Here is an 8115-nt window from a genome sequence, read left to right as displayed (position 1 = left end):
CCAGTGCAATGATCTAAAGTAGAAAGGGATATTGCTGAGGGACCAGGACAGAGTTCCTTTCCTAGGGCATAGAAATAAAAAAGTCATGTCTAAAAGTGCAGCCAGATTATGAGTAAAATTCCTGATTTATAGAACTAAAACACCACCATTTGGTGAGGAATGACTGGAACTCTCCCTGGATTGGCAGTCTACCCAGTGCCATTGTTTGTACTCCTTCCTCAGATTGATAGTGATGCAGGGAACATGGTTGGAGTGCACATCCTGTTTCAGACTTCATCTAGGGGGCTTCCTTCCCCTGCTCAAACACAGACACATCAGCTAGAGACAGCATTTATGCCATAGCTGCCTCAAGGGGTCAGAGCCAGTCACTGCCAACACCTGGGGAGCACACCCTGGCCACTACCACACCATGGGCAACGACCCAGTAGATCCAGAGGCAGGGTTTCCTCAAACCAGTTGATGCACTCCTGAGCAGCTGTTGCACCATGGATTCTGAACTAGTAGCTATGAAGTAGGGGCTTTCCTGGTGACCATGCCTTGGCCTGGAGATGCATGAAGGATGTGGAACCAGTGATTACCTACTCCTCAAAAGCATGCCTTGGCCACTGCTTCACTACAAATATGGAGCTGTTTTCCACAGAGGCAGGGCTTCCTGGACTGCACCAACCGTGTAGATATGGTTTCAGCCCACCACTGCAGAACACACCTGAACCACTGCTGCACTGCAAGAGCAAGATCTACTAATTGTGGAGATGCTGATTTCCTGGAGGCTTTTTCTGGGCAGAGGGGTACACTACAGGCTGGAAAGTGGTTCCTGGGAAGTGCACATGAGCCACTGGTGCACTGTGGACCTGGAGCTAGAAGCTGCATATACAGAGACCTAGAGACCACATTTCATAGAAAACACACCTGGGCCCACTGCCTCCATGCCAGCATGAACCTCATCAATATCCATTTAGGAGCACCTCTGATGGTACACCCTTCTAAACAAACTCAGAGGGTACAGACACAAGGGCAGCTGTGTCTTAGCTGTCAGCTGAAAATCCTTAGGTCTTTAGCTACCCAGCCATACAAAGCTATCAGGTATGTACAATCTATCAAAGGACCTTCTGTATACAAGGCCAATTTTTCAAGAATGGGATAGTTAAGCTTTCTACTAATTGATAGAATTAAGCACAGAAAGTCAAAATGAGTCACAGTGAGGAGAAAGAAGAATATACCTGCAACGAAAGAAAATGACAAAACTATAGAAAAAGGACTAAATGAAACAGAGTTAAACAATCTAAAAGACTTCAAATTAATGATTATTACTGGTGCCCAACAGGCTTAAGACAAGAGTGGAGGAACATGGTGAGAACCTCTACAAAGAGATGGAAAATACAAAACAACCAATCAGAGATGAGAATTCAATAAATGAAATGAAAAACACTATAAAGAATAAATAGCAGAATAGAGGTTGGAGAAGAACATCACAGCAATTTGGAATATGGAGTAATGGAAAGCACTCAAGCTGAACAGCAAAAAGAAACAAAGAATGAAATGAGGATAGCTTAAGGGATCTGTGAGACAATATTAAATGTCTGAACATCTGCACCACAGGAGTCCCAAAGAAGATAGAAAGGAATACAAAACTTATTTGAAGAAATAGTTGCTGAAAATTTCCCTAACCTAGGGGGAATGAAACATACACCCAGATCCAGGAAGCAGACAGAGCCCCAAACAAGATGAACACAAGAAGGGCCACGCAAATGCACATCATACTTAAAAGATCAAAGATCAAATACGAAGAAAGAAATTTAAAAGCAGCAAGAAAAAATCAAGGAGTTTCTACAAAGAAACCACATTACCTTATCAGCTAAATTTTTTTTAGCAGAAACTCTATAAACCAGAAGGGAATGGCATGAAATATTCAAAGTGCTGAAAGAGAAAAACCTCCAGCCAAGAATACTCTACTGCACAAGATTATCATTCAAAATGGAAGGGGAGATAAAGACCTTCACAGATAAGCATGAGTTAAAAGAGTTCACCACTAGTAAACCTGCCTTAAAGAAAATTTAAAGGGTCTTCTTTAAGAAGAAAATACAAGAACTCAACGAGAAGCAAGAAAAATGTGAAAGCAAAATTTCAGTGGTAAAAGCAAACATATACCTGAAGTAGATATATCATATGAAAGTTAGCATGAAATACAAAAAGAAAAAAATAGTATAATCATCTACACCAAAAAATTAGTTAAGGCAATCACTAAATAAAAATGTGTAAATGAAGGCATCATAAATATAAAATGTGGAGGAAGAGGAGCTAAAATGTCACCAATTTATCATAGATTGCTATATATGTAGGTTGTCATGCAATAACCCCAAAGTAACCACAAACCAAAAACCAATGTTATGAGCAAAAAGATTAAAGATGGCAGTGTGAGAGGAGAGACAGAGGCTTCCTCCTAACACTTGATACAATTACAAAATATAGTTGGTGCAACAAATCCTTAGCAACATGAAAGAGGAATGCACCAGACAGCCTACACCTGGAGAAAAGAGCAGACCTCACAGAACGGGGTAACATACCAGAGCAGTAGCTGGGTGAGACCCGAGCCCTTCCCTCACCCTAGCTCACAGTCAGGAGAAAGACAAACTGAGCAGGGAGGAAGTGGAAGGCTTGGGACTGCTGAATACCTAGCTCTGGAGATCTGCTCTGGGAGCACAAACCTACATTTCATGGTGCTTTCATGAGACTCGCATGACTACTGGGTTTGAAAGTTAATACAGGCAGAGATCCTGGGGAGACTGGGATTTCGGCCGCTTGTGGAAAGCAGGGATCCATATCCAGCTGCTCTGGGACAAAAGCTTATACCTGTGTGCTCAGCTGACTGGTTCAGGCAGTAGAGACAAGCACAGCAGCCAGGAAGCGGGGAACAGCTCTTTCCTCCACCCAGGCACAAATACCTCTTCCCTGAAACCTCCGACATTGCTTCAGGGACTGAGCAGCTCCAGAATAGAGCTTCTGGAAACTAGAGGGTGCCATATAGAAATATGAAACACCAAAGAAACCTGGTCCAGAGTAAAATTATTAATACAACTCCCAAGACAGATTTAAATGATATGGACCTCACGTCACTTCCTGAAAAGGAGTTCAAAATAAAAATCATCAACATACAAATGGAGGTATGGAAAGACATCCAAGAACTCAGGAATGAATTCACATCAGAGATCCAATCATAGAAGAGCATGATGGAGGGTATTAAAAGCAGGTTGGATATGGTGGAGGAGACGATAAATGAAATAGAAACTAGAGAAGAAGAATACAAAGAAGCTGAGGCACAGAGAGAAAAAAGGATCTCTAAGAATGAAAGAATATTGAGAGAACTGTGTGCCAATACAAAAGGAACAATATTCATATTATAGGGATAACAGAAGAAGAAGAAGAGAGAGAAAAGGATAGAAAGTGTCTTTGAGGAGGTAGTTGCTGAAAACTTCTCCAATCTGGGGAAGAAGATAGTCTCTCAGGCCACAGAGATCCACAGATCTCCCAACACAAAGGACCCAAGGAAGAGAACAGCAAGACAAATAGTAATTAAAATGGAAAAGATCAAGGATAAGGACAGACTGTTAAAAGCAGCCAGAGGCAGAAATAAGATCACATACAAAGGAAAGCCCATCAGGCTAACATCAGACTTCTCAGCAGAAACCTTACAGGTGAGAAGGGAGTGGCTTGATGTATTTAATGCCATGAAGCAGAAGGGCCGGGAACCAAGATTACTTTATCTGGCAAGATTATCATTTAAATTTGAAGGAGAGATTAAATAATTTCCAGATAAGCAAAAGATGAGATAATTTACCTCCCACAAACCATCTCTACCGTCTATTTTGGAGGGACTGTTATAGACAGAAGTGTTCCTAAGGTTGAATAGAAGTCACCAGAGGTTAAAAAAAAACCACAGTAAAGAAAGGAGAACAGGTACTTACTAAGCAAATGCAAAATTAAATTAACTATTCTCAAAGTCAATCAAGGGATAGACAAAAAGTACAGAATATGATACCTAATATATAAAGAATGGAGTAGGAAGAAAAAGGAAGAGAAAAAGAAAAGAACCTTTAGATTGTGTTTGTAACAGCATACCAAATGAGTTAAGTTAGACTCTTATATAGTAAGGAAATTAACCTTGAACCTTTGGTAAACACGAATATAAAGCTTGCAAAGGCAATAAGTACATACCTAACAATAATCACCCTAAATGTAAATGGATTGAATGCACCAATGAAAAGACAGAGAATCACTGAATGGATAAAAAAACAAGACCCATCTTTACAGTGCATACACAAGAGACTTTAAACTGAAAGACATACACAGACTAAAAGTCAAGAGATGGAAAAACATATTTCAGGTGAACATCAGGCAGAAAAAAGCAGGTGTTGCAGTACTAGTATCAGACAAAATAGACTTTAAAACAAAGAAAGTAATGAGATAAAGATGGATATTACATAATGATAAAGGGGTCAGTCCAACAAGAGGATTTAACCATTATTAATAAACATGAACCCACCACAGGAGCACAAGCATATGTGAAACAAATAATAACAGAATTAAAGGAGGAAATAGAATACAATGCACTCGTTTTAGGAGACTTCAACACACCATTCAGTCCAGAGAACAGATCCACCAGTCAGAAAATAAGTAAGGGCACAGAGGCACTGAACAACACACTAGAACATATGGACCTAATAGACATCTACAGAACTAAACATTGAAAAGCAACAGGATACACATTCTTCTCAAGTGCACATGGAACATTCTCCGGAACAGACCACATGCTAGGCCACAAAAAGAGCATCACTAAATTAAAAAAGATTGAAATTCTACCAACCAACTTTTCAGACCACAAAGGTATAAAACTAGAAATAAATTGTGCAAAGAAAGCAAAAAGGCCCATAAACACATGGAGGCTAAACAACATGCTCCTAAATAATCAATGGATCAATGATTAAATTAAAATAGAGATGAAGCAATATATGGAAACAAATTACAACAACACAAAGCCCCAACTTCTGTGGGTCACAGCAAAAGCAGTCCTAAGAGGAACGTATATACCAATCCAGGCACATTTAAAGAAAGAAGAACAAACCCAAATGAATAGTCTAACATCACAATTACCGAAATTGGAAAAAGAAGAACAAATGAGTCTTAAAGTCAGTAGAATGAGGGACATAATAAAGATCAGAGAAGAAATAGATAAAATTGAGAAGAATAAAACAAAAGAAAAAATCAATGAAACCAAGAGATGGTTTTTGAGGAAATAAACAAAATAGGTAAGCCTCTAGTCAGACTTATTAAGAGAAAAAGAGAATCAACACACATCAACAGAATCATAAACAAGAAAGGACCCCACAGAAATACAAAGAATTATTAGAGACTACTATGAAAACTTATATGATAACAAGCTGGAAAACCTGGAAGAAATGACAACTTCCTAGAAAAATACAACCTTCCAAGACTGACCAAGGAAGAATCACAAACTCTAAACAAACCAATTACCAGCAAAGAAATTGCAGTGGTAATCAAAAAACTACCCAAGAGCAAAACCCGTAGGCCAGATGGATTTACCTTGGAATTTTATCAGACATATAGATAAGATATAATACCCATTCTCCTTAAAGATTTCCACAAATAGAACACGAGGGAATACTCCCAAACTCATTATATAAAGCCAACATCACTCTAATACCAAAACCAGACAAAGACCAGACCAAAAAAGAAAACTACAGAGCAATATCCCTGATGAACACAGGTGCAAAAATAGACAACAAAATATTAGCAAACGAAATTCAAAAATACATCAAAAGGATCATACACCATGACCAAGTGGGATTCATCCTAGGGATGCAAGGATGGTACAACATTTGAAAATCCATCAACATCATCGACCACATCAACAAAAAGAAGGACAAAAACCACATGATCATCTCCATTGACGCTGAAAAAGAATTTGACAAAATTCAACATCCATTCATGATAAAAACTCTCAACAAAATGGGTATAGAGGGCAAGTACCTCAACATAACAAAGGCCATATATGATAAACCCACTGCCAACATCATACTGAACAGTGAGAAGCTGAAACCTTTTCCTCCGAGATCGGGAAAAAGACAGGGATGCCCACTCTCTCCACTGTTATTCAACAACAGACTGGAGGTCCTAGCCACAGCAAATAGATAAAACGAAGAAATACAAGGAATCCAAATTGGTAAGGAAGACGCTAAACTGTCACTATTTACAGATGACATGATATTGTACATAAAAAACTCTAAAGACTCCACTCCAAAACTACTAGAACTGATATCAGAATACTGCAAAGTTGCAGGATACAAAATTAACACACAGAAATCTGTGGCTTTCCTATATATTAACAATGAACTAATAGAAAGAGAAATCAGGAAAACAATTCCATTCACAATTGCATCAAAAAGAATAAAATACTTAGGAATAAACCAAACCAAGGAAGTGAAAGACATATACCCTGAAAACTATAAGACACTCTTAAGAGAAATTAAAGAGGACACTAACAAATGGAAACTCATCCCCTGATCATGGCTAGGAAGAATTAATATCATCAAAATGGCCATCCTGCCCAAAGCAATATATAGATTTGATGCAATCCCTATCAAATTACCAACAACATTCTTCAACGAACTAGAACAAATAGTTCAAAAATTCATATGGAAACACCAAAGACCGCGAATAGCCCAAGCAATCCTGAGAAGGAAGAATAAAGTGGGGGGATCTCGCTCCCCAACTTAAAGCTCTACTACAAAGCCACAGTAATAAAGACAGTTTGGTATTGGCACAAGAACAGAGCCACAGACCAGTGGAACAGAATAGATACTCCAGACATTAACTCAAGTATATATGGTCTATTAATATATGATAAAGGAGCCATGGACTTAAAATGGGGAAATGACAGTCTCTTCAACAGATGGTGCTGGCAAAACTGGACAGCTACATGTAAGAAAATGAAACTGGATCATTGTCTAACCCCATACACAATAGTAAATTCAAAATGGATCAAAGACATGAATGTAAGTCATGAAATCATAAGTCTCCTAGAAAAGAACATACGCAAAAATCTCATGGATATAAACATGAGCGACTTCTTCATGAACATATCTCCCCGGGCAAGGGAAACAAAAGCAAAAATGAACAAGTGGGACTATATAAATGTGATAAGCTTATGTACAGCAAAGGAAACCATAAATAAAACAAAAAGGTACCCTACAGTATGGGAGAATATATTCATAAATGACAGATCAGATAAAGAGTTCATATCCAAAATATATAAAGAGCTCACATACCTCAACAAACAGAAAGCAAATAATCCAAGTAAAAAATGGGCAGAGCAGCTGAACAGACAGTTCTCCAAAGAAGAAATTCTGATAGCCAACAGACACATGAAAATATGCTCCACATTGCTTGTCATCAAAGAAATCCAAATTAAAACCACAGTGAGATATTACCTCACACCACTAAGGATCACCACCATCCAAAAGACAAACAATGACACATGTTGGTGAGGTGGTGGAGAAAGGGGAACCCTCCTACACTGCTGCTGGGAATGTAAATTAGTTCAACCATTATGGAAAACATTATGGAGGTTCCTCAAAAGCTCAAAATAGAAATACCATTTGACCCAGGAATTCCACTTCAAGGAATTTACCCTAACAATGCAGCAGCCCAGTTTGAAAAAGACAGATGCACAGGGGAGCCAAGATGGCGGCATGAGTAGAGCAGCAGAAATCTCCTCCCAAAACCACATATACATTTGAAAATACAGCAAAGACAATGCTTCCTAAAAGAGAGACCAGAAGACACAGGAAAACATCCAGATCACATCCATACCTGCGAGAATCCAGCGCCTCATGAAGGGGGTAAGATACAAGCCCCAGCCCGGCGGAACCTAAGCGTCCCACTCCACAGCTCCAGGTGGGAGAAGAGGACTTGGAGCGGGGAGGGAGAGGGAGCCCAGGACTGCTAAATAGCCAGCCCTAGCCATCTGCATCAGAGCACAGACACAGTGCATGTGTGGGGTCTTGTATACTAGGGAAACAGGAAAGTAAGACCTGTGAG

This window comes from Manis javanica, chromosome X (assembly GCF_040802235.1).
Source record: "Manis javanica isolate MJ-LG chromosome X, MJ_LKY, whole genome shotgun sequence".
In the NCBI taxonomy this organism is placed as follows: Eukaryota; Metazoa; Chordata; class Mammalia; order Pholidota; family Manidae; genus Manis; species Manis javanica.
Note: the sequence above shows the minus strand (reverse complement) of the source record.